At 46.7% G+C, this 27,051-nt stretch overlaps 1 long non-coding RNA gene across 1 annotated transcript; it reads left to right on the top strand.

The window, feature by feature from the left end:
* Window positions 1-1,647: 1,647 nt before the first annotated feature.
* Window positions 1,648-8,601, top strand: LOC133143820 (uncharacterized). The gene is made up of 2 exons (XR_009710485.1): window positions 1,648-2,321; window positions 6,957-8,601. It is a non-coding gene; the product is annotated as an uncharacterized LOC133143820 (long non-coding RNA).
* The last annotated feature ends 18,450 nt before the right edge of the window (window positions 8,602-27,051 follow it).

The following is a 27,051-nucleotide window of genomic DNA, read 5'->3' as shown; positions in this document are numbered from 1 at the left end:
ATATATAAAAAATATGAATAAATGAATAAATGAATAAATGAATAAATGAATAAATGAATAAATGAATAAATGAATAAATGAATAAATGAATAAATGAATAAATGAATAAATTAATAAATTAATAAATTAATAGTACTTACATATATATACATATATGTATATATGGATAAATATGAATGTACATATACCGTATTGGCCCGAATATAAGACGACCCTGATTATAAGTCGACCCCCTCTTTTTCAAGACTCAAGTTTGAAAAAATACTTTTTGAACACCAATTTTAATTTTTAAACAGAAAATAATTACAGTACATCTGAAACAAATTATTATAATTACAGAGAAAAAGCATGTTATTTTGCCTCATTCAAATCATGCAAAAACTCTCTATCACACATTAATATCTGAACATTTAAATATGTAAACTAAAGTGCAATCACATTTGTAAATGAATGGCTTCTGGTTTTTGAAATGTAAATAAACCAATCTACTGTGAACAAAAACAACAAAATTGCAATAATTGCATTAACCATCAAAGTGAAGTCTAACTGTAGTCTTGAAACAAATCTGAATAAAGAAAAACATTGCAATAAAATAATGCAAACTGGTTTAAACTTGAGAGTAACTGAGATCTGTCTTGTCAGAACATTACTCCTCACAAACATCCTCTGGCTCGCTGTGCTCAGTGTCACTGTCCACGTACGCACACACCCTCCTGTCGAACTCTTGAAAGCAGCCGCTCTGAGGACCACGGGAAGCTTTTCTCTGATTGTGAGCATTTTTTAGGCGATCCTTTTGAGCTCTCTATCTCCGTACATTACACTCTGTGACACCATATTTCACAGACGCTTTGCAATTGTTTGAAGACTCTGCCTCATATTTCACCATTATCTTAAAGTTTGCATCATAACTTCTCCTCAGCTCCCGGTTAACCTGCCCGATCTTTGACCCACTTTTCTCCAGATTGTCACTACGTTTCTCCATTTTCTGTTATCTCTTCTCTTATTTTCTTCTCTTTTCTTTCTTACCATCCATCCATCCATCCATCCATCCATCCATCTTCTTCCGCTTATCCGGGGTCAGGTCGCGGGGGCAGCAGCTTCAGGAGGGACTCCCAGACTTCCCTCTCCCCAGCCACTTCATCTAGCTCATCCCGGGGGATCCCAAGGCGTTCCCAGGCCAGCTGAGAGACATAGTCTCTCCAGCGCATCCTGGGTCGTCCCCGGGGTCTCCTACCGGTGGGACATGCCCGGAACACCTCCCCAGGGAGGCGTCCAGGAGGCATCCTGATGAGATGCCCGAGCCACCTCATCTGGCTCCTCTCAACGTGGAGGAGCAGCGACTCTACTCCGAGTCTCTCCCGGATGACCGAACTTCTCACCCTATCTCTAAGGGAGAGCCCGGACATCCTGCGGAGAAAACTCATTTCGTCCGCTTGTATCCGGAATCTCGTTCTTTCGGGCAAGACCCATAGCTCGTGACCATAGGTGAGGGTAGGAGCGTAAATCGACCGGTAAATTGAGAGCTTTGCCTTTTGGCTCAGCTCTCTCTTTACCACGACGGACCGGTACAAAGTCCGCATTACTGCCGACGCTGCACCGATCCGCCTGTCGATCTCGCGCTCCATCCTCCCCTCACTCGTGAACAAGACCCCAAGATACTTAAACTCCTCCACTTGGGGCAGGATCTCATCCCCGATCCGGAGAGGGCATTCCACCTGTCAGGGTTTTCCAAACTATCTTGATCTATGATTATCTTGGAATGTATATAACCGGTAATAAATAACTTAGGTGGATTAGTTTTATGCTTACGTTGGTATGTAACCGGTAATAAACCACCTAACTCTGTCCCATCCTAAACAATGTCGTAAAACATCCCCTGCTCTGTTTACCTAGAGGTCAAGCAAGAGCTTTAACTTGTTTATTCAGTCTACTGTCACCCCCACCCTTTTTCTCTTAATAAAGATGGTCTTGTGGGAAGCGAGAGTCAGACGTCATTCGATCATTGCTGTACGCACAGTGACGAATGGACTCTCCGCCTGCAGGTGCCCAAAACGACTAACTTGTCTCCGAGTGGTTCTTGCAAAATAAGTTAGAGTGAGCACCACTCTAACATTTTGGTGCCGAAACCCGGGACCCTCATACCCGCCATCTGACTGACGGAGGAAGACGTGCTGCATTGTCGACAAGCCAGCGTCCATTAGGAGGACCTGGAAAAGAAAGTCCTGGGAAGAGAACTTCTTCGCTGGGCCAGCATCTTATGTCTGCCTTCGTCTGACAGAGGTGGTTGACGGGACCCGGAAATGCAACGAACCAGGGGACAAGTAAGTTAAAGCCCTAAAGTTGTGGGATTGTGTGGTTGTGAAACGCGTAAAAGTAAAAGTGCACAGGAATAAAAATAGGCAAGACAGAAGATAAGAAGTCTTGTGGAAGGAGGGGGTGTTGTAGAGTCCCCCTCCGGATGAAGTGGCTCTTCTGGAGCAGTGGTTTTCAAACTGTTTTATATATTTTTGTAAAATCTCATGTACCTCCGTGTACCCTCATTTGACAACCACTGTTCTAAGGGGTACAACTTCGCGTTGGCAGGGCTGGGTAACAGGACTGTTGTCTTTAGTTCCCAGGGAAGGAAGGGGTGTTGTAGAGTCCCCTCTCCGGATGAAGCAGCTCTTTTATTTTTAAAAGAGGACTTCGCGTAGGCAGGGATAAGAAATTTGTGTGGTTGAATGTGTGACTGGTAGGATAAATTGACTAAAAAGCAGTTCTAGCATTGATCGACGGCAATAACACAGGCTAGTAATTTGTTAGAAGGTCAATTTAAACCTGCATTGAGGATCCTCAAAGAAAATAAAAAGAGATTGGAAAAAAAAAAACACTGGAAAAATTAAAATTAAGATGAGAAAAAGGAACGATAAATCTCTAGCTCTTGAAGGAGATGAGTTCATGGCGAGTAGATTTCTTGATTGTATGTAATACATGCTGAAGTGGAAAAAGAAAAGAGAGAGAGTTGAATTGTGCTAGACTGTGGTTGAAAGCTTCACAAGAGAGAAGAGAATAAATCCAAAAGACAAAGTTGAAAAGTACTGCGACTATGTTTGTCAGGCCGGAAGACAATGAGGCCACAGTGCGCAGGCGCACTGTCCCGGCCACGGCTCCAGCCGCAGCTCAAGCAGAAGAGCAAGAGAGGCATTCCGCTCGTGTGCAAAACTTGTATACAACAACTATGCAGTGGGACAGGCATGCTGAAAAAGTGATCCAAAAAGGCAAATGTTCTGATGTATTTCATCTAGATGATGATAATGATCTAAATGAAGATACAACGATCTTCTCCCAAAGTTCCCAAAGGGGAGAGGAAGAGAGAGAGACCAACAAGGCCGAAGGCCACCATATAATTCAAAACCCCCATCAGATTCTGACAACTGTTGGAACTGTGGGAAACGTGGACACTGGTCAAGAGAGTGTTTTAGAAAAAGAAAAACGGTGCCAGTCAAGGGGCAGAGGAAGAGGCAGAGGAAAAGTCACATTTACAGCATGACAAGCTTCCTCTCCTTTGACCCCTCATGCTAATACAGAGAAAGAAAGAATAGATGCCCATATGACAGCAAAACATGTCATTGTCAGATTATTGGAACATTTTTTGGATTATTAGAGCTCTTGTCCATGCAAGAAGTATGACAATGCTGTTTGTATGCCCAATGACAAATGACCAGAGATCAAATTGTGTGTGTACACTAAAGTTAGAATTTGCAAATCAAGTGGTAAATGAATGCAACTTGAAGATAAATAAAAAAAATTAGAATGTACTGTCCTTGTGTGCGTGGGAGGGACTAGCTCATGATCGACCACAGGAAATGGCCAGCCTGTGACGAATCATTGGTGCTGGGACCTGCCCTACGCGCGCGAGAGCTGTGCATGTGTGTTAAAATGATGAAGATTGGCTAAACTTTCAGTGTAAAGAAATTTGTTAGACTGTGGTCTATCCAATTTGCACCGCAGAACAGAAACGATTTGGAAAGATAAAAATGAGAGGAAAAGAGAAAAATGTGTTTGCGAGCAGAAATTGATCCACACTAGTGCATGTTAAGTGTTGAGCCCTCATGAGAAATTTGAAAAAGAAACGACAGAACATGCTTTCAGGAATTGGAAGAAGCAAAATTGTGAATTTAAGACATTGCAATGCTACATTTAATAGGAATAATTGATTGATGGTGTTATAAAATTATACAAACTGCTATATGCGAGCTAAATCTGAGAAATTGAGTTCTTTAAATTTAAAAACAAAGGAAAAATTCAGATTAATTTGCCAGCAGTTTTTATGAGTTGAGTTTTTTTTTGGTGGATTGTTCTATCAGGAACCTTGAGTTGAAAATGGTATATGGATGTTGTGTGGTGAGCTTGGATGAATTGAGACCAATGTGATGGTAAGACTCCTTTTTGGAGACTGTGTGTGAGATGCAAATGAGCATTGATGAATGATTGCCTTGAATGATAGGAAAATACAGGTTGAATGGTTGAAGCTGTTGGCGACTACTATGGAAAATTAGTAGAGCAACTTTGCTGAAAGAGTGGTTTTGAGTAAGTTGAATGCTAAAATGAAAAACATAGCTTTTGGATTAATGATTAACTAGAGAAAAAAACTGGAGAACCAGTAACACATGCAGAAGATGTGTGAACTGGGAAATTTAGAAGCGTTTTGAAAAGAAAGTCAAATTAAATGATGGAATCATATGTAGTGAAGAACACGTTCTCCCAAAACGTTTGTCAAGGTGTGAGGCATGGGCGTTGTCAAGCCTCAGAAGGAGGGAGTGAATAGGACAGATAGTGGAAGATAGTAATAATACAAACCTTTACGACATATGGATTTTCTAATACATTTAGTGTCATACTGTGGTAAAATTCTATTCTGGTATCATGCAATGTATATCTCACTAGTAAGCCTAAGTGTGACCGGGTCATGTTTCGGGTCAGGTTCGTGCGGGATTGTTTGGGCCTTGGTCCATGATCTCATTGGCACGAGACATCTGGTTTCCATTAACAACTGACAAGATATGCACCCGAGTGAGGAAAGGGAGGCTAACTCATAAATAATGAGGAGATATTGGGAGTAATCTGTTGGTCCTTTCTTTAAGACCCTTCCTGGTGCAGATAGGTTAGCAACAAGAGAGATTTAGAGGTTCAACAGAAAGACAGTTAAAAGAAAACAACATTATTAATTTGGATAGTTGCGGGCTAACAGGAGCATGAGAAAGAAGAGCTAAGAAGCGGGATCCAATTTGATCAGGGAGATTGGAAATTCACAACACCATATTCTAAGTCACATTTTTGAGCAAGCATGACACAGGTAATAACGTTTGAGAGGTCAAGACATAGATCAGGGCTAGATGTGGAACGCAGACCTCGTTGAGTTAATTTTAAATAATGATACTGAAGACAATGTACTGTCTCATTAAATAGGAACTATGGACAGAACGTAGCTCGAAAATAGGATGACTTACAGGACTTACAATATAAAGACGAGATCGCTGTTACTAGGAGAATTTGAAGTTTGGTAAACAAACGTTACTAGCGAATTGATGGCAGCAGCTACATTTGGTTACAAGTTTGATGTCCCAGTCTGTCACTCTCAGTGCCAGGATCCCTGAAAACTCAATCCCGAGACTCTGCCTGCAGCCATGGACGTCTACAAAACGGTGCCTGGCTTTGAGGCACCTTTGACCTTTGGCAAGGACAAAGAAAGACTGTTGTTGTGCTTGGAAGGGGCAAGTACACTCCGGAGAAAAGACGACATCCTCGGGGACGAGAAAAGACAGTGAGAAGTGGAGGAACTCACAATGTTGAAGACAAAATGGACATTTGAACAATGGACTCATTCGAGAGTGATGGATGTGTTGGCTCTGAAGCAACAACAAAAGAACACCATCTTGAGAGGGTGAGGTGCGGCAAAAGATATGGACTTGAAATGTCCAACGGCCAAATCGCACTCCGTGCTGAAACTTCGTGGGGCTTGGGGTAAAGTGGAAAGGAGCTTCATTGTGCACTGGGTTTGACAGAACTGAGGAGATTTGATAAAAATTTAATAATGCGTAGAGCTACAGAGAGAAGCATCATGGTCAGAGATTGAACAGATTGGACAAAACAAATAGGCTAAAACGGAGAGAAACAAGAGCGAGATCTGATGTTTTGGCTCATCAGGCATAAGAAGTAGAAATTGAGTTAGATACATTTTAGAATAGGACATTTGGACTAAAGTGGATTCAGTCAAGAGGAAGCTAGGTTGCTCAATGTACCTACTCAATAAAATAGTAAATTCGTTGCACCACGGTGGAGTTTGGGTGGTCAGAATGTTGGATACGTTAAATTTTTGACTTTCACACAATCATGCATAGGAGTCGCACAAGGCGACAGTTAACAAGACAATGACTGCAGTAGGGATCACTTACGACTGCACCGACATGGAAAAGTAGAAGCAAGGGAGTTGAGTAAGGGATTATATGCGGAACAGTCCGCTATACAGTTACCAATAGGAGGTTCTATCAAAAGGAGCTACATGAGAGATGTATAGAATCCCTTTGTCTGTGTTCTGTGTTCGTGCGTAATCTCTGTAAAGTTGTGTCAGGCTGTTGTCGTTTGTCTGAGCCTTGGGTGCGCGCTCGGTGTGTGTGCGTTTATGTGCACAACCTGTGTTAGGAAGAAGACGGCATGGATAAGGGAATCTCCTTTAAGACAGGAGGCAATAAATGGGAAAGCCCCTGTCATAAACGGTCTTTGGTTAGGAGGAATCATTAGGAAGTGCTCAAACTCTTCTTTCAAACACTCCTATCTGCCTCGTTAAAAAGGGCATTACAATTGACTACAAGAGTTGCAAAAAGCAGATGAAGAACATAGGTAGCATGATCAGGTCCCTCAAACCGAAAGATATGTCCAATGCAAATTTACTGCCGCCTGATCTTTCCTCCTCACAGGTCGACAACCCCATCAATCCAGGAGACTGGGTCTACATCAAGGTCATCAAAAGAAGGAACTGGGCCAGCCATGGTGGGAGGGACCATTCCAAGTCTTGCTGACTACCCCCCTCCGCAGTGAAGATCGCTGAAAGACCCAACTGGATTCACCTTAGCCACTGCAAGCTACGAGGAGTGCTGGACCCCTCATTTCGGGACGGTGACAAAGTCTGCGAACAACGATCCCAACTCCGCTAGGCGGGGGTATGTCTCGGTGTTCTTGTCATCTTAGTAGCAACGGGGCTCCACATGCCAGGTGGATCCTCTGCTGCGTTCTGGTTGGAGCATGCTATAGTCTATGGACACATCTGAACAGACCAAGTGATAATGTTGACCGTGGGAAACGATGGTCACACGATGAGAACTTTGAGGACTGGTCATGAGACCCCAGAAACCCATACAAAACCAACGCTTGGTACCGGTATGTGAAGGTCACTGTGGGAGCGCGCACACAGGGGGGATGTTATCTGTGTTTCCAAAAACTCCCCTTGCTCCACACAAGTTCACTTGGAGGCCAGAGCAATGAATGTCACTGAAGCGAAATGTATGGCATTCATGGGAGGAGTTTGATATCAACACCGTACTGTCAGTCAGTGACGCTACCCCTACCGCCCTGGACTCGCAGGAATGAATCTGTGATCAAACTATTTTGGATTAATCCCAATGTGACTGTTGGAGGACGACAGATGCCACAAGTGGCCTAAACCAGGACGCTACCTGGAATGGACTACACGTGTTTCATCCAAGAAAACAAGACCCACGGATGCATTCACGACAACTGCTCTCCAGGAGGGAACTGGATGGGAGCTTTGGACATCACCGCTGTGTGCCAGGATGGGAGAGCCATTTCAAGGTGTAAGGGCTCTCCTGCCAACATGGCTGTACCATTGGACGGGTCCTACTTCATTCGGAACGGATCGTGGCTTTATTTATATTTTCTTATTGATAGCATTATGGTCGCCTAAGGCAGAGGGACCGTGTGAGACTTTTCCTGCGATTTAACATCGGCCAGCAGGTTTTTAGACCACACAATAAGTTTGGACTGGAGTATTGAGGAAAAACCTCATCTTCACTGGAAGTTGTTGCTATCATTGTTTGTTGTTTTTGTCGTGTTTCACCCTGCACGCTCCCCAACCCGTCCGCTGTCGTCTCCGTTTTTTATTGATCTTTTTTATTATAGTTTTTTGCTATTCTTCTTTATATTTACTTACTTACTTATGTTTGATTGATCGGGTTCACATAATCATATGATAAAACAGGAGGGATATGTCAGGGTTTTCCAAACTATCTTGATCTATGATTATCTTGGAATGTATATAACCGGTAATAAATAACTTAGGTGGATTAGTTTTATGCTTACGTTGGTATGTAACCGGTAATAAACCACCTAACTCTGTCCCATCCTAAACAATGTCGTAAAACATCCCCTGCTCTGTTTACCTAGAGGTCAAGCAAGAGCTTTAACTTGTTTATTCAGTCTACTGTCACCCCCACCCTTTTTCTCTTAATAAAGATGGTCTTGTGGGAAGCGAGAGTCAGACGTCATTCGATCATTGCTGTACGCACAGTGACGAATGGACTCTCCGCCTGCAGGTGCCCAAAACGACTAACTTGTCTCCGAGTGGTTCTTGCAAAATAAGTTAGAGTGAGCACCACTCTAACACCACCCTTTTCCGATCGAGGACCATGGACTCGGATTTGGAGGTGCTGACCCTCATCCCGACCGCTTCACACTCGGTTGCGAACCGCTCCAGTGAGAGCTGGAGATCACGGCCTGAAGAAGCCAACAGCACCACGTCGTCTGCAAAAAGCAGAGACGTAATGCTGAGGTCCCCAAACCGGACACCCTCAACGCCTCGGCTGCGCCTAGAAATTCTGTCCATAAAAACTATGAACAGCCTTGGCGGAGTCCAACCCTCACTGAGAACGAATCCGACTTACTGCCGGAAATGCGGACCAAACTCTGGCATCGGTGATACAGGGACCGAACCGCTCTTATCAGTTGGCTCGGTACCCCGTACTCCGGAAGCACCCCCCACAGAACCTCCCGAGGGACACGGTCGAACGCCTTCTCCAAGTCCACAAAACACATGTGGACTGGTTGGGTGAACTCCCATGCACCCTCGAGGATCCTGCGGAGGGTGTAGAGCTGGTCCACTGTAATTGGAACACACCCTCCGGTCCCCCTTCTTAAAGAGGGGAAACACCACCCCAGTCTCCCAATCCAGAGGCACTGTCCCCGATGTCCACGCGATGTTGTAGAGACGTGTCAGCCATGACAGCCCCACAACATCCAGAGCCCTTAAGAAATCCGGGCGGATCTCATCCACCCCCGGGGCCCTGCCCACCGAGGAGTTTTTTAACTACCTCTGTGACTTCGACCCCAGAGATTGGAGAGTCCGCCTCAGAGTCCCCAGGCCCCGCTTCCACAATGGAAGGCGTATTCTCCCCACCGACACACGACGTCCCGAGTCGAGGTCAGCAGCACGCCTGCTAAACAGTGTTGACGTTGCACTGCTTCCCCCTCCTGAGACGCCGGATGGTGGACCAGAATTTCCTCGAAGCCGTCCGGAAGTCATTCCCCATGGCCTCGCCAAACTCCTCCCACGTCCGGGTTTTCGCCTCAGCAACCGCCGAAGCCGCGTTCCGCTTGGCCATCCAGTACCTGTCAGCTGCCTCCGGAGTCCCGCACGCTAAACGGCTCGATAGGACTCCTTCTTCAGCTTGACGGCATCCCTTACCGCCGGTGTCCACCAGCAGGTTCGGGGATTGCCGCCACGACAGGCACCAATGACCTTACGGCCACAGCTCCGGTCGGCCGCCTCAACAATGGAGGCGCGGAACAAGGTCCACTCGGACTCAATGCCCCCTGCCTCCCCCGGGACGTGTGAATAGCTCTGCCGGAGGTGGGAGTTGAAGCTCTTCCTGACAGGGGATTCCACCAGACGTTCCCAGCAGACCCTCACAGAGCGTTTGGGTCTGCCAGGTCGGACCGGCATCTTCCCCCACCATCGGAGCCAACCCACCACCAGGTGGTGATCAGTTGACAGCTCCGCCCCTCTCTTCGCCCGAGTGTCCAAAACATGCGGCCGCAAATCCGATGACACGACTACAAAGTCGATCATCGAACTGCGGCCTAGGGTGTCCTGGTGCCAAGTGCACACATGGACACCCTTATGTTTGAACATGGTGTTCATTATAGAAAATCCGTGTCGAGCACAGAAGTCCAATAATAGAACACCGCTCGGGTTCAGATCGGGGTGGCCGTTCCTCCCAATCACGCCCTTCCAGGTCTCACTGTCATTGCCCACGTGAGCATTGAAGTCACCCAGTAGAACGATGGAGTCCCCAGAAGGAGCGCTCTCCAGCACTTCCTCCAGGGACTCCAAGAAGGGTGGGTACTCTGAGCTGCCGTTTGGTGCATAGACACAAACAACAGTCAGGACCCGTCCCCCCACCCGAAGGCGGAGGGAGGCTACCCTCTCGTTCACCGGGGTGAACCCCAATGTGCAGGCGCCCAGCCGGGGGGCAATAAGTATACCCACACCTGCTCGGCGCCTCTCACCGTGGGCAACTCCAGAGTGGAAGAGAGTCCAGCCCCTCTCGAGAGGGCTTGAACCGGAACCCAAACTGTGCGTGGAGGCAAGTCCGACTATATCTAGTCGGAACTTTTCTGCCTCGCACACCAGCTCGGGCTCCTTTCCAGCCAGAGAGGTGACATTCCATGTGCCAAGAGCCAGCTTCTGCAGCCGGGGATCACATCATGAAGTGCTTTGAGCGGCTTGTCATGGAGCACATCAGATCCATTCTACCCCCCCACCATAGACCCTTCCAGTTTGCGTACCGAGCCAAACGGTCCTCTGAGGATGCCATCTGCTCTGCCCTCCACTCGGCTCTCACCCACCTGGAGAGTAGGGACGAGTAGGGCCTTCAACACCATTGTGCCACAACGACTCATCTGCAAAGTCGCCAAGCTGGGCCTCAGTACCTACCTCTGCAACTGGCTACTAGACTTCCTCAGTCAGAGACCTCAGGTGGTACGTGTTGGCGACAATATCTCCGCCAGCATCACGCTGAGCACGGGGGGCCCCCAAGGCTGCGTGCTCAGTCCGCTGCTCTTCACCCTGCTGACGCATGACTGCGCTGTGACCTACAGCACCAACCGCATGGTGAAATTTGCTGACGAGACGACTCTGGTGGGTCTCATCACAAAGATCGACGAGACTCAATACAGGTAGGAGGTTGACCTTCTGACCACGTGGTGCAAGGACAACAACCTCCTGCTGAACGTCAACAAGACCAAGGAAATTGTTGTTGACTTCCGGAAAGGTCACACCCAACACCTGCCGCTGTCCATCGACGGTGCTGTGGTGGAGAGAGTGAGCAGCACCAGGTTCCTAGGGGTGCACATCAGTGAGGATCTCTCCTGGTCCACCAACACCGCATCACTGGCCAAGAAGGCCCAGCGCCGCCTGTACTTCCTGCGGAAACTCAGGCGAGCGTGTGCTCCTCCGGCCATCATGACTACATTTTACCGTGGCACCATTGAGAGCGTCCTCTCCAGTTGTATCATTGTTTGGGGTGGGAGCTGCACTGACTACAACATGAAGGCCCTCCAGCGCATAGTGAACACGGCTGGTAAGATTATTGGTGCTTCACTCCCCTCCTTGAAAGACATTTACACCTCCCATCTCACCCGCAAGGCGACCACGATTGTGAGTGATGTGAGTCACCCCGCTCACTCTTTGTTCGATCTTCTGCCCTCTGGGAAGAGGTACAGGAGCCTGCGCTCCCGCACCACCAGACTCACCAACAGCTTCATACTCCAAGCTGTTAGAATCCTGAACTCTCTCCCCCCTTCTGCGTAGCGTCCTGTACTTTTGCGCTATATTCTGACTGTCTGCTGTATGCACACTTGCTCCGTTTTGCTCCTCTTATTTATTGTGTTATTTGTTTATTTATTATTTATTCACCACGCTTATTTATTCATTGTTTGTGCCTTCTTGTTTTTATTTTTTTTGTGTTGTTTACTTGTATGTATATTGTGTACTACTATGTCTTGTCACCGTGGGATAGTGGGAACGTTCCCTTGATTTCTTTGTGTGTCTTGGTACGTGAAGAAATTGACAATAAAGCAGACCTTGACTTTGGATTAAAAAAAATTCCATTATTTGTAATGGGAAAAATAGATTTGGAATTCAATTGATTCACTTCTCGAACCGCCTTCTGGAACGGATTGTGGTCAAAACCCGAGATTTGACTGACTATATACATGTATTTTAATCTCACGTCCACTAAACATAAAATGTCTCTTAATCGTTAACATACACAATTGTTTAGAGTTGAAAAAGAGCATATAAAATAACCTTGGGCAATGAGCCACATGCTGCGTCACCAATTTGGAAGACAAAGTCGTTGCCATCTAATTTAATAAATAAAATGACATGGAGCAGCCTGCACCGGTAAAAATTCCATGGCAATGACATTTACGGCGCGTTATTAATGTCTATTTCCTCAGTATGTCACTGCCGTGCGCTACTTTTGATGTGACATGCTTCTGTATTTGATCTTATTGCCCATGTTTCCCTGAGAATGGAGATTTCAGCTGTAGACACTATTCACGTATGTGACCCTCGTCCGCAAACAAATGAACTTTGTATAATGGACAGACAGATGATTGTGAAATTTAAAACCCAAAAATTGAGAGAGAAAAAAAAATAGTGCGTTGAAAGTAGTATCTGTCATAGCCTGCATCTGCAAAACGACAGCTGTTTTAAAGCTCCTAAAAGCCAAATTGTAGCTACAAAAAGTTGTTCTGATCTCTTTTCCCAAAACTGACAGAACTCGCTTGTTATCAACCAGGAAATTTGTCTGTCTTACTAGACTGGGGGGGGCAAAACAAATGGTAGCAGCTGCTCAGCGCACACGTATCGCATCATTCTTTAAGCCCACGCGCATTTCCCGTCCTTGTAAGCGCATATGAAAAAGTGCTGCAGAAAGATGGTGGCACATGGTTGGAATTAGCACCGGGCATTTTCTCGTCTTACTGTCTGTTTTTGTTACCTTGAAGCAAATGAGCCAGGGAAATGTTAAACTGGGGCCACAAAAGGAAGCATCTTTTACTATCTCGGATCATCTGAAAAAACAGCAAAAATCTGGCATGCAACAATTTTGACCTCCGTCACCATATGATTCGATGTGTTTAGCTTTTCATAAGTAATGAAAATACTGTGGAAGTTAATTGCCCCAAAACCTGGATAGATCTAACCATCAGCAAATTGTGATCAGGCACATGCGCAGACATTCTGGGGTGAGTTAATTTTTATTTTATTTTTATTGATATTTTGTCAACAAATTGGTACTTTTCTCATTTGATGCTTAAAGGACTGGTGCCGGAGTGCCATAATGGTCTATCGGTGAGCGTTTCCCGATTGTGATCCCTCCACTTTATATCCTCATATTTGAGCTGTTTTAAAAAGTGATTGTGTGTGCATGGGGCATCTGTGGCATCACAAAATGTAGCGTTCTTCAATGTGGTGTTTCAGTTGGCCTGCTCTGTTGCTTTGGTCTTTTGTTCTACGTGACTTTCCCCTTGTAACCCCTCCAGCAAGCCAAGATGACGCAATCCCTTTTCTTACTGATTCCAGAAGCAACAAGGCAAACACAAGCATGTTTAATGACAGGTGCATGTGTATTTCTCAGAGATGGGACCAAGTCACACATGTGCAAGTCTCAAGTGAGTCTCAAGTCTTAACCTTCAAGTCTCAAGTAAGTCCCAAGTCATTTTTGTCTTGGGCAAGTCAAGTCCTTAAATAGGTCAAGTCCAGGTCAAGTCACCTTATTACCGTTTTTTTCCGTATATAGTGCGCAAAATTTAACGAATTTATTGTCCTAAAATCTGGGGTGCGCATTATACATGGGTACAAAAAAAATTTATTTTTTTTAATTTTTTTTTTTTTTTAATTTTTTTTTTTTTTAGAAAACAAAACCAACAACAGGACTGACCGACAAAGTCGTGGAACAAAAAGACAGGGTGACATTACCAAAGACAGGAACAGAAAGCAAACAGACATCATGACAGTAACACATGCAATGATCCGACAGTGAGCGAGGGGCAGACAGGACTTAAATACAAAACACGTTACATCGATTGAGGTGACACAGGAAGAGAGGGGCGACGCGAACAGAAACTATGGCAACCTAGACACATAGCAAAACTGGGGACGAGACGTGACAAATGTCCCTCGAAATGAAACTCGAAATCACCAAGTTTTGGTTTCCAAGGGTGTTTTTATTCCTCTTCAACGTCTCTCCCATACAGAGCCGCCTTTTTCACGTCCGCACGCCTCTTTCCCGTGCGCGCACGGAGCGCGGTGGTGCGTTTATGGGCAGTCGGAGAAATCAACGGCAACAAAAAAAATTACATCCAGCCTAGTTAAGACCATACCAAAGACTATAAAAATGGGACCCATTGCCTCCCTGCGTGTGTGACGATCATTGGGACTTAAAAAAAAATAAAAATAAAAAAATTCATAAAAAAAAATTCATAAAAATTGGGTGCGTATTATACATGGGTACAGGCTTTTTTCCAGCATCAGCATGCCATTTTTAGGGTGCGTATTATACATGGGGGCGCACTATACACGGAAAAAAACGGTATTGCAATTATATCCACATAATCTGATTTTAGTAACGTGAAAAGACAAGATATAAGTAAGTCACCATCAATGTGTCTAACCTGTTTAAAAAATATGACAATAATTTGGATTTGCACTGTAATTACTGATATTCAGTAAAATACACCATGGAATCAAAAAATAAATTACCTCATACAATGATTGACAACTCAATCTAAACAAATGAACGTCTGGGAGTTTAAGATCCGGGGATGCTTTGAGAATAATTGTCAATTTTTGTCTATGTGAAGCCTTTTGAGACTGCTTGTGATTTAGGGCTATACAAATGAACTTGACTTGACTTGACTTAACGTCTGCCGACAGTGTCTGACGCATTTGAGTTACAAATATGAAAAAATAATCTGAAAAATATCTGAAAGAAGAAACACATTAAAGAGCGTTAGAAACATTTTATGTTTCATCTGTAACATCTGGACACACCAGAGCTCTATAAACTTCAAACGGGCAAAGTCGTCTGGCTGTCTGAAATGTTTCTGTCGCATATCTTGCACTGTGGTGTCCGTCTTTTGCCGTCATAAGGTAAGGTACCGCTCCCGCTGACATGTTTGTAAATGTCTGATATAAAGGAGCGTGATTCTCCAATAAACACGTTAGGTAGGTAGAGAGGGCACGATTGATTGACAGGGTAGCGATCCAATCATGACAACGCCATTCTCAGCCTGCGCTCCTACCAGGTTATCGATATTACTTTTTTAAATGTATTATTAATTTTATATTCAAACTGAAAACATAAACTAAATAACACGGAAGTCGTTCAAGTCATCGTGTCTCAAATCAAGTCAAGTCCCGAGTCTTTAACTTCCAAGTCCAAGTCGAGTCTCAAGTTTTTTTATTTTTGTCAAGTCAAGTCACAAGTCATCAAAACAGCGACTCGAGTCGACTCAAGTCCAAGTCACAGTGACTCGAGTCCCCATCTCTGGTTGTCGCGTACTGGCGCCACCTGCGACAGGACCACGCCCCCCCATCAGCGGAATCGCCGCCACCTGCCACAGCCACATGGACAGCGCTATATAAACGCCGCCAGCGCAGACCCGATTGTCCGTCTGTCCCGAGATGTTGTGTCGCTCTCCGGTCCACGACGATCTGATGTCAGTGGAGAATTCGAGGAAACAGAAGAACCGCTTGTTCGTCGAAGCAGATCGCCGATCCAGCTCCGGCTCCAGCTTCGGCAACCTTACCCCCCACCCGCAATAAACCTCTTTATCGTCACGCACTTGGCTGTACTCTCCAATCCCTTACACTGGTATTTCTTTCTTTTAGGACATTGCTCACTATTGCGTACACACTGCCTTCCATTCGCAGCGCAGATTTCGAAACCAGTCAACTCAAATGCCCTCATGCTATCTGTCTGTTCTTATTATGGGATGGACCACGGTTCAGCCTCCTCTCTTTCACCTCTGACCCACAGAGTCAAAAGAGCGATTCCAGATGGGGTCAGTCTGTGCTGATGCAGCATCATCAATTTCTGCGAGTCAGTCTCACTACAAGAGGCTCTGTTCTCTTAAAAAAAATTTTTTATTATTTATTTTTACATTGACTTGTGTGGTCTATGTGGATTTGATGTCAAGCGTGATGATGAGACTATCAGATAGGTGCTCCTTGTGTTTGCAGTTAGCACGATAGATAGCTGATGGTTAGCTAGCATTTCACGGCAGCAGTTGTGTGTGTGTGTGTGCGTGTGTGCGTGCTTATAACTAAATAATTGAGCACTTATTTCCCAGGGCCAAGTGCTACACCAGACATGGGCAAACTACGGCCTGCGGGCCACATCCGGCCCACGGGGCCGTTTAATTCGGCCCGCCAAACCTGAATAAATTGTATTATTAATTTTTTGGGGGTCATTTTTCCTGCAATTACTACCGTTTTTTTCCGTGTATAGTGCGCAAAATTTAACTAATTTATTGTCCTAAAACCTGGGGTGCGTATTATACATGGGTACAAAAAAATTTTTTTTAATTTTTTTTTAATTTTTTTTTTTTTTTAAAGAAAATCATGGTACAACAAAACCAACAACAGGACTGACCGACAAAGTCGTGGAACAAAAAAACAGGGTGACAGTACCAAAGACAGGAACAGAATGACAGTAACACATGCAATGATCCAACGGTGAGCGAGGGGCAGACAGGACTTGAATACAAAACACGTTACATCGATTGAGGTGACACAGGAAGAGAGGGGCGACGCGAACAGAAACTATGGCAACCTAGACACATAGCAAAACTGGGGACGAGACATGACAAATCTCCCCCGAAATAAAACTCACCTTTCTTCCTGTTTGTTGTCAATCGCGCATCGCATTCAGCCATCGTGCCCAACACACTTAGTCAAAAAAATCCATAATTTACGACACATCGTTTGATGCGATGGTGCAATCCTTGATGGTGTGTTATTGTCAAATATTGTTTGTTTTTAATCTCCATCGCGGACCGGACGTCATACGGAGGCCGCCATTACAGATGCGCAGAACGTATGCACAAGACACGTCAGCTATATTAAGAGCGAGATATGTTTTCTTCCTATTAGTTTCAATTCACAGTTTAATTAGCAGTTTCAATCAGCAAATAACAAAATGCGTATTACAGGTAATATTTTATTTCACAACACTTTGCCTTGTTCCTTTCGTCTCTGCTGTTCATTTCAAACACGCTCCATACGACCGCAATGCTCTTGTATCAGACGCTCGCTCGATCACCTGCTAGTTTGCTGTCTGTCACAATGTACCCTACACAAATCCGAAACATTTGTTGCGGCTCCGAGTCACGACGAGGGGCAAGTTTTGGTTTCCAAGGGTGTTTCTATTCCTCTTCAACGTCTCTCCCATACAGAGCCGCCTCTTTCCCGTGCGCGCACGGAGCGCGGTGGTGCGTTTACGGGCAGTCGGAGAAATCAACGCCAACAAAAACAATTACATCCAGCCTAGTTAAGACCATACCAAAGACTATAAAAATGGGACCCATTGCCTCCCTGCGTGTGTGACGATCATTGGGACTTAAATTTTTTTTTTAAAAAAATTAAAAAAACATTTTTAAAAAATTCATAAAAATTGGGTGCGTATTATACATGGGTACAAGCTTTTTTCCAGCATCAGCATGCCATTCTTAGGGTGCGTACTATACATGGGGGCGCACTATACACGGAAAAAAACGGTATGTTTCCCCAGTAGATGGGGAAGCGCCCGCCGGCACATTAATTCCGGGAGCCGTGTCAGAAAGCTCGGTGCACACTCACAAGTGCGTGTGCGTACTCAGTAGTACGTAGTAATTTCATCTATCAGTGCCGAATTTCGAGTGTAGGCTGTGACGTCAATATTCTCGTAATTCGCGCGCTGAGTTTTCAGATACAGTGTTACGCTAATGCCACCCACAAACCTTCCCCTGGAATCCTTCCATTAAAATGAGTGGCCCGAAGAAAAGAAAGGTGGACACTGAGTGCCGAATTTTAAAAAAAGAGTGGACAATTTGGCTCGACCTACGTGTGTGAGAAGATGTTCAGCCACATGAACGTCAACAAAGCCCGTCACAGATCTAGGTTAACGGACCGACACCTTGGCTCTATCCTAAGAATTACCACGACAAATTTTACTCCAGACTATGATGCACTAGCAAAAAAGGGAAACCAACAATACTATTGATTTCTTTATTACTTTATTTAGATGTATTCTTTCATTGATTCTTCAAGATGATGTATTTGGTCAGAATGTTTGCCGTTGGATGTGATTTCGCCTTATTAGATAATAAATCTGACCTGCAGCCGCTGAAGTAATGGAAAATGTTATTCATTATAACAGCGTCGTATTTAATAAGAATCACTGATAGTAGTTTTTGGGTGATTTTTTTTTAATGCTGTTAATAAATGCATTTGTTTTCAAAAAGCTTTTTTTAAATATCCATGCTTTAGTATCTACTAAAAGTAGAAACCTTTTATGCAATGACCTTTACATGTCATTTATATTACTTCACACAAACACTACATCCATCTGCTCCTGGTTCGGTCCCCGGTCTAAATTTAGAACCCAATTCGGCCCGCAAGTCAAAAGGTTTGCCCACCACTGTGCTACACGCATTAACGTTGATCTCTCAAACACGCTGCAAAGTTTGGATAGACACAACTCCAGTGGACGTAAATATCTCAACTTGGCATTCAGACGCATCCAAGTTGCAACTATGTGACAATCCAAGAGCTAGCATGTTCTGCTTTAGCCGCCGATTCACTTCACTTCCATTCCAACTGTTCACGATGAGTAGATTCTCCAAAGAATTCATATGTGTACAGGTGAATCTGGATGTGATTATCTCAAACAGGCAACTTGAAATATTGTCATGGTTTCACACCATATATTCAGTATTCGCTAACCTGTGAATTTATGGTTCATAAATCAAAAACATAAGCATGAATTTGAGCAGAAATCCTAAATTCACACTTAACAGCACTTAAAGCCAATCCAGCTCAGGGTTGTCGCTCCAGTTCTTCCTAGCATCTGCGGTGGCAATATGATGACCCGTGTCATCAAGAACAGGCTAAGGAAACACATTCTTGCGAGGAAACCATACGTAGAGGGAAAAGCAGTGGGTGGCGTAAAAGTGACATAAAAGAACAGACGAGCAAGGCCCTCGGAACAACATTCCCTTCTTTTCTGCCTTCGCTCTCCTTACGGGCGTCGTACAATATCAGCCTTTAGTCATTCGAAGCCGTGATGATTTAAAAGCTTTTCATTTGTTTTTGTTTGATCAGCACAAGATGTACTAGCGCATTACGTTTGCTTCGAAGAAACCGCTTCTACGTCATCCGCGTGGAAGCGCGTGGAAGCGCGTGGAAGCGCGTGGAAGCGCGTGGAAGCGCGTGGAAGCGCGTGGAAGCGCGTGGAACAGCGTGGAACAGCGTGGAAGCGCGTGGAACAGCGTGGAACAGCGTGGAACAGCGTGGAACAGCGTGGAACAGCGTGGAACAGCGTGGAACAGCGTGGAACAGCGTGGAACAGCGTGGAAGCGCGTCTCGCTTTGGTGTTCTTTTTCATTTTCCTGTGTCACATTACTGTTCTAGTTTTGCATCATCGGGACAGCTTTGGGACACTTTTTCCCCCAGAGAGTTGTTTGATGCGGAACAGATGCATCAGAAGCTGATGATTTTTTATTCTTTTTTGTACGTAGATAAAGATTGTAAAATATTCCAGACCAGCCAAAATGAGTTCTTGCTCTTACATTTTCCTTATAGTGACATTTGAGGCATCATACGCAGGTTGAGCTTGACAGAAATTCGAACTGCGCTTGTATTTGCACAGTAATGCTCCATTTTGATTATGTGCAATGGGAATAAAATTATCCATCATAATACATCAACCGCCCCAAAATCCAAATACTGCTCACCCACAAGTGAGGCCAAATAAAGCCAAACAAATTTAATTGCTTGACACACAATCTTTCCTCTTACCTCATTTGACCTGTTGGTTATTCACTTTTGCTTCTCTCAATAAGAGGAGACAAAAATAATATACTTTTCCAGTGCTTTCGGACTTTTATTTTGCTTTTAGTTGGCTTTGGTGAGTTGCTACCTGGAACTGGGCGGCGTAAATGAAGGGGCATAAAGAGAAATTATGGATGGCTCGACTATTTGTCTTTGTTCACATCTGACCTTAATCCTGTTTCTTTTAAGGACTGGGCAAGTTCAGCCCCTCAAGGATGACACACTTTTCTCACACAGCTCCATTCACGTTATTAAGCGTAAAGATCTCACGAGACTTCTCCTAAGGCGTTCGTATCCACGGAGAAAATATTTTGCTTTGCTGCCGTGCAACATGTTCGGAGAAGTCTGACTCACGAGGGACCCAAACACAACGGGTACAGTTTTGGGTTTTGGGAGTTGTTCCATATCGGTGCAAGTGTTTGTTAGTACAGTGCTGCCATCCAAAAATGGAGCCCTCACACCAAACCTCCAAAAGCATAAAGCTCCCAACGTGGCCTTCTCACCTTCAATACCATGGTAATGCAAGGTGGGAAAACACGCCGAGTTCATTTGACTGACTGCCGCTATAGCCTGAAAAAAAAACACTTTGATTCCTTATCGACTCACCGATAATACTGCCAAGTTGTCACTTAGTGATAAATCAATGATGACGAATGAATGAGAGCAAATTCATCTTCTCTCCGCCACTTTGCTATGTTGCTTTTCTGTTAAAGTGAAGTATGAACTGTCAAATACTGTACATGTCACGTTCCTGCGTCACCTGACTTCCAGCCAAGCCCCAATCAAGGAATTGCCAGCACCTGCTACAGTTTGTTAGGTCCCCTACTTAACCTCTGTGTATTCTACCAGTGGTTGTCAGTTCGTCTACTTAACCTGCCCATGACACCACTGCCTTTTTGTCCCCTGAACGATCTCTATTGCCAACTGCTTCCGTAAACTGACCGACCACGCCTTGATTGCAGCCTGCCCCGACTACTTGCTCATCCTTTGACCACGCTTCTGATCACTGCCTGCCTCGACCACCTGCCTGCCTCCGACTACGACTACGCGCTGTGCTCTGCTGCTCAGCCACACCAGCCAGACCGCAAGTCCAGCGTTCCACTTCCCCTTTCCCCCTTTTTCAATAAAGGATCGTGGTGCACTTGGTCGCCCTTCTCTGTTCCGTGACAGTACATGGATGCCAATTGTGTGCAACTAACAGCAATGTGTAGATGTTTGGCCTCAATTCATTTCCCGCCTCTCTCAAAAAAAAAAAAAGTCACGCTTTTGTTTTGTTTTCGACTGCACAATACAATACGTCCCCCCTTGCTCGAGGGCCGTACGGATGACCGGATGGTTCACTCTGAGGAACAAGTTTTTCTTGTTATGCTGACTATTATACTTGGCAATGAGGCGGCACAATCTTGCCTATGTTAAAATCTGCTTCCCAGTGCCTGCTTGGACTACCATATATAGTTTCACCTCTTAGCCTGCTCACATAATCCAGTCACAGTCTCTGTTTTTGAGTTGCGTTGTACCCTGGGAGCCAAATAAAGTATATCGATAAGAACCAATCACAGCCATGAGAAGATGGGGGAAATTGATTAGCACAATGAATTAATCGGACCTTGTGTGACTTGGCCGCAACGTGATTTGTAACGCAACAGGTTGAGTCGGCGCGCTGTTTATGTTAGGGTCAGGTTAAATATTTGAGGAGCACATGTGGGGATGAATGGTGGCACAGGATTTCATCACAAAGCTGTGAGGGGCGAGCTGGCGGGGGGTCATTTTAACAGTAGTGTCAACACAGTGAGCTCCCACCTCCGTCGACTCCGCAAACAGCACATGGCAGACGTTCTGCAAGGGCCCGATGGGTTTTTCTCAGAAGACCTTTTGACGCTGCCAAAACAGGTTATAGACGAGGCCTCGTATCTACAGTGCGAGTACGTAATGAAGCTGTAGACACGTACCGTTTCTTTGTTGCCAAGACATTTTAACCCTGAGCTGAAGTATCCAAGCCGTCACTTGGGCCCACTCACTTCTGAGCTTGTGGGGTTGAGTCCAACGTGTAACATCAAGTGGGTTTGGCTGTCAGCTACTGCTGTGTGGGTTTGTGTTTGCTCAGCCTGCCCGTCTGTGGACATCCAACAAAGCTCACACCACTCCTCTAACCATTCGCCTCGTTGACCACAAACAAACACTTGCTATTCAGTAAGATATTTTTTTTATTATTCTTCTGCTGTTCCTTGACACGTGAACGTGTTTTATTGCATCGAGATTCTCTTTTTAGCCGCTCAATTTGAACCACACTTGTTACCTGTCGTGTATATAAGTCCTGTCTGCCCCTCACGCCTCGTCGGATCATTGTTGTTGTCTTGAAGTCTTTTTGGTTCCTGTTGTCTTAATGTCTTCACGTCCTTTGTTTTGCGTCCCTGTCGGTTAGTCCTCTTGTTGTTTTGTTAAGTCATGTCAGTTTGCAGGGTCTGTTAGTTTGTTTTGCTGAATAAACCCTGGTCCATGCTGCATTTGGTCACCCTGCTCCATCCGATCCGTGACATAATGATCCGACCACTACAGCGACCAGCGCTTGGACCCCCCTCCACTATCAGCTGCCGTTGCGACACCCGATCCACGTCCGTCGTCCGAGCATGTTCCAGCGCCATGGGCTTCGCGGCAGTCATCAGACTTCGCTCCCGCGACGCCGGACCCTCCGCCGCCATCGGAGTGCCTCCTGGCGCCATCAGACTCACGGGCGTTGCCAGACTTCAAGCCAGCTGCGCCGGACCCGCGACCGTCGCCAGACTTCGAGCCAGCTGCGCACACCCCCGCCTTCCGAATGCCGCTGATCGCGGTCCGGACTTCCAAACGTTGCCGATTGCGGCTCTGAGTTTTCGTATCCCGCCGATTGCGGTTCGTGTCCCTAGAGTTGCCGCCGATCGCGGTTTGTGTTCCAGAGTTGCTGCCGATTGCGGTTCGTGTTCCAGAGTTGCCGCCGATTGCGGTTCGTGTTCCAGAGTTGCCACCGATTGCGGTTCGTGTTCAAGAGTTACCACCGATTGCGGTTCATGTTCCAGAGTTGCCGCTGATTGCGGTTCGTGTTCCAAGTTGCCGCCGATTGCGGTTTGTGTCCCTAGAGTTGCCGCTGACTGCGGTTCGTGTCCCTAGAGTTGCCGTCGATTGCAGTTCGTGTCCCCAGAGTTGCCGCCGATTGCGGTTCATGTCCCCAGAGTCACCGCCGATTGGGGTTCATGTCCCCAGAGTTGCCGCTGGGCGCAGGTAGGACTTTGCCATGGCCGGTGAGGCCATTTGGACTGGTGCGCTTACCCCCCTGCCCCCCCGTTCGCCACGTGGGGGTTCCGGTTTTTGGGACGCCGGGAGCCGGCCCGGCCGGGCACAGCCCAAAAAGGAAACGTGGGTCCCCCTTTCCATGGGCTCACCACCTGTGGGAGGGGCCAAAGGGGTCGGGTGCAGTGTAAGCTGGGCGGCGGCCAAAGGCAGGGACCTTGGCAGTCTGATCCCCGGCTGCAAAAGCTGGCTCTTGGGACATGGAATATCATCTCTCTGGCTGGAAAGGAGCCCGAGCTGGTGTGCGAGGCAGAAAAGTTCCGACTAGACTAGTCGTCACACACAGTTTTGGTTCCGGTACAAGCCCTCTCGAGAGGGGCTAGATTCTCTTCCACTCTTGAGTTGCCCACGGTGAGAGGCGTCGAGCAGGTATGGGTACTTATTGCCCCCCGGCTGGGGGCCTGCACATTGGGGTTCATCCCGGTGAACGAGAGGATAGCCTCCCTCCGCCTTCGGGTGGCGGGACGGGTCCTGACTGTTGTTTGTGTCTATGCACCAAACGGCAGCTCAGAGTACCCACCATACTTGGAGTCCCTGGGGGAAGTGCTGGAGAGCGCTCCTTCTGGGGACTCCATCGTTCTCCTGGGTGACTTCAATGCTCACGTGGGCAATGACAGTGAGACCTAGAAGGGCGTGATTGGGAGGAACGGCCCCCCAGATCTGAACCCGAGCGGTGTTCTATTATTGGACTTCTGTGCTCGACACGGATTTTCTATAATGAACACCATGTTCAAACATAAGGGTGTCCATGTGTGCACTTGGCACCAGGACACCCTAGGCCGCAGTTTGATGATCGACTTTGTAGTCGTGTCATCGGATTTGCAGCCGCATGTTTTGAACACTCGGGCAAAGAGAGGGGCGGAGCTGTCAACTGATCACCACCTGGTGGTGGGTTGGCTCCGATGGTGGGGGAAGATGCCGGTCCGACCTGGCAAACCCAAACGCTCTGTGAGGGTCTGCTGGGAACGTCTGGCAGAATCCCCTGTCAGGAAGAGCTTCAACTCCCACCTCCGGCAGAGCTTTTCCCACGTGCCGGGGGAGGCGGGGGACATTGAGTCCGAGTGGACCATGTAGACCATGTTGACCATGTTGAGGCGGCTGACCGGAGCTGTGGCCGTAAGGTCGTTGGTGCCTGTTGTGGCGGCAATCCCGGAACTCGCTGGTGGACACCGACGGTAAGGGATGCCGTCAAGCTGAAGAAGGAGTCCTATCGGGCCGTTTTGTTCTGCGGGACTGCGGAGGCAGGTGACAGGTACTGGATGGCCAAGCGGAACGCGGCTTTGGCGGTTGCTGAGGCAAAAACCCGAGCATGGGAGGAGTTTGGCGAGGCCATGGAGAATGACTTCCGGACGGCTTCGAGGAAATTCTGGTCCACCATCCGGTGTCTCAGGAGGGGGAAGCAGTGCAACGTCAACACTGTTTACAGTGGAGATGGCGTGCTGCTGACCTCGACTCGGGACGTCGTGAGTCGGTGGGGAGAATACTTCGAAGACCTCCTCAATTCAACCTACACGCCTTCCATTGTGAAAGCAGGGCCTGGAAACTCTGAGTCGGACTCTCCAATCTCTGGGGTCGAAGTCACTGAGGTAGTTAAAAACCTCCTCGGTGGCAAGGCCCCGGGGGTGGATAAGATCCGCCCGAAGTTCTTTAGGGCTCTGGATGTTGTGGGGCTGTTATGGCTGACACGCCTCTACAACATTGCGTGGACATCGGAGACAGTGCCTCTGGATTGGCAGACTCGGGTGGTGGTTTCCTTCTTTAATAAGGGGGACCGGAGGGTGTGTTCCAATTACAGGGGAATCACATTCCTCAGCCTCCCTGGTAAGGTGCTGGAGAGGAGGGTCCGTCGGGAGGTCGAACCTCGGATTCAGGAGGAGCAGTGTGGCTTTCGTCCTTGCCGTGGAACAGTGGACCAGCTCTACACCCTCCGCAGGATCCTCGAGGGTGCATGGGAGTTCACCCAACCAGTCCACATGTGTTTTGTGGACTTGGAGAAGGCGTTTGACTGTGTCCCTCGGGAGGTTCTGTGGCGGGTGCTTCGGGAGTACGGGGTGCCGAGCCAACTGATAAGGGCGGTTCGGTCCCTGTATCACCGATGCAAGAGTTTGGTCCGCATTTCCGGCAGTAAGTCGGATTCGTTCCAAGTGAGGGTTGGAGTTCGCCAAGGCTGCCCTTTGTCACCGATTCTGTTCATAGTTTTTATGGAGAGAATTTCTAAGTGCAGCCGAGTGGCGAAATCGACAGGCGGATCAGTGCAGCGTTGGCAGTAATGCGGACTCTGTACCATTCCGTCGTGGTAAAGAGAGAGCTGAGCCAAAAGGCATAGCTCTCAATTTCAAGATTCAAGATTCAAGAGTTTTTATTCGCCATGTTTGAGCGTGCCAAACAAGGAATGTGACTTTGGTAAATCGCACTCTCTGTTCAACATTTAGAAAAATGGCAAATATTCTCAAACATCCCCTGATCTTAAACTCCCAAAAGGGCAAGGAAAAACTCAAAACTCCAGCTAGGGGAAATGAGAAATCTTGAGATGACCAGGCTGCAATGTATGCAGAGAGGACACATAGTACAAACAGTGTAGACAAATTCAAAAAAAGGTGTGGAGAGCAGGATGTTACAGTAATTACTCTGAGACTCTAAGAGTGGTGTGAGTTCATCAGTGCAACAGGCTGGGGGAAGAAGCTGTCTCTGTGTCTGCTGGTTTTGGCGTACCGAGCTCTATAACGCCGTCCGGAGGGGAGTAGTTCAAACAGACTGCAACCTGGGTGAGAAGGGTCTGTAGAGATGTTCCTTGCACGTTTCCTGGTCCTGGACAGGTACAAGTCTTGGATAGATGGGAGGTTGATTCCAATGATCTTTTCTGCAGTCCTGATTGTCCGTTGCAGTCTGTGCTTGTCTTGTTTGGAGGCCGATCCAAACCAGACAGTGATGGAGGTGCAGAGGACAGACTAGATGATGGCAGTGTAGAAGGTCTTCAGAAGCTCTCGCGGCAGGTTGAACTTCTTGAGCTGTCTCAGGAAGTACAGCCTCTGCTGGGCCTTCTTCCGGACAGAGTCTATGTGGCTGGTCCATTTCAGGTCCCGAGAGATTGTGGTTCCCAGGAACTTGAAGGTGTCTGTGGAAAGAATAGTATTACTGCGGATAGTGAGGAGTAAAAGTGGTGAAGGGTCTCGCCTGAAGTCCACTGTCATCTCCACGGTCTTCAGCGGGTTCAGCTCCAGGTGGTTTTGGCTGCACCAGTGGACCAGCCGCTCCACCTCCTGTCTGTACGCAGTCTCATCACCATCTTGGATCAGTCCGATGAGAGTGGTGTCGTCTGCATACTTTAGGAGCTTCACAGGAGAGTCACCTGAGGAGAAATCATTGGTGTAGAGCAGGGTTCCCCAAACCTTTTCCTGTGAGGGCCACATAACCTTTCCCTTCTCTGATGGGGGGTGGGTTCTTCATAGAATAAAAACCATGGAACATTAACTTTCTGTTGTGCCATGCACAATCTTAACAGATAAAAGTTCAGCTCAGTTGTCAGAGCAGAACCTCTCTGACACATATGAGCAGTCTCTTAAAGTTCTTGTGTT

This window comes from Syngnathus typhle, linkage group LG19 (genome assembly GCF_033458585.1).
Source record: "Syngnathus typhle isolate RoL2023-S1 ecotype Sweden linkage group LG19, RoL_Styp_1.0, whole genome shotgun sequence".
Taxonomy (NCBI): Eukaryota; Metazoa; Chordata; class Actinopteri; order Syngnathiformes; family Syngnathidae; genus Syngnathus; species Syngnathus typhle.
The sequence above is the reverse complement of the archived record's forward strand: the minus strand, read 5'-3'. Positions and strand labels throughout refer to the sequence as shown.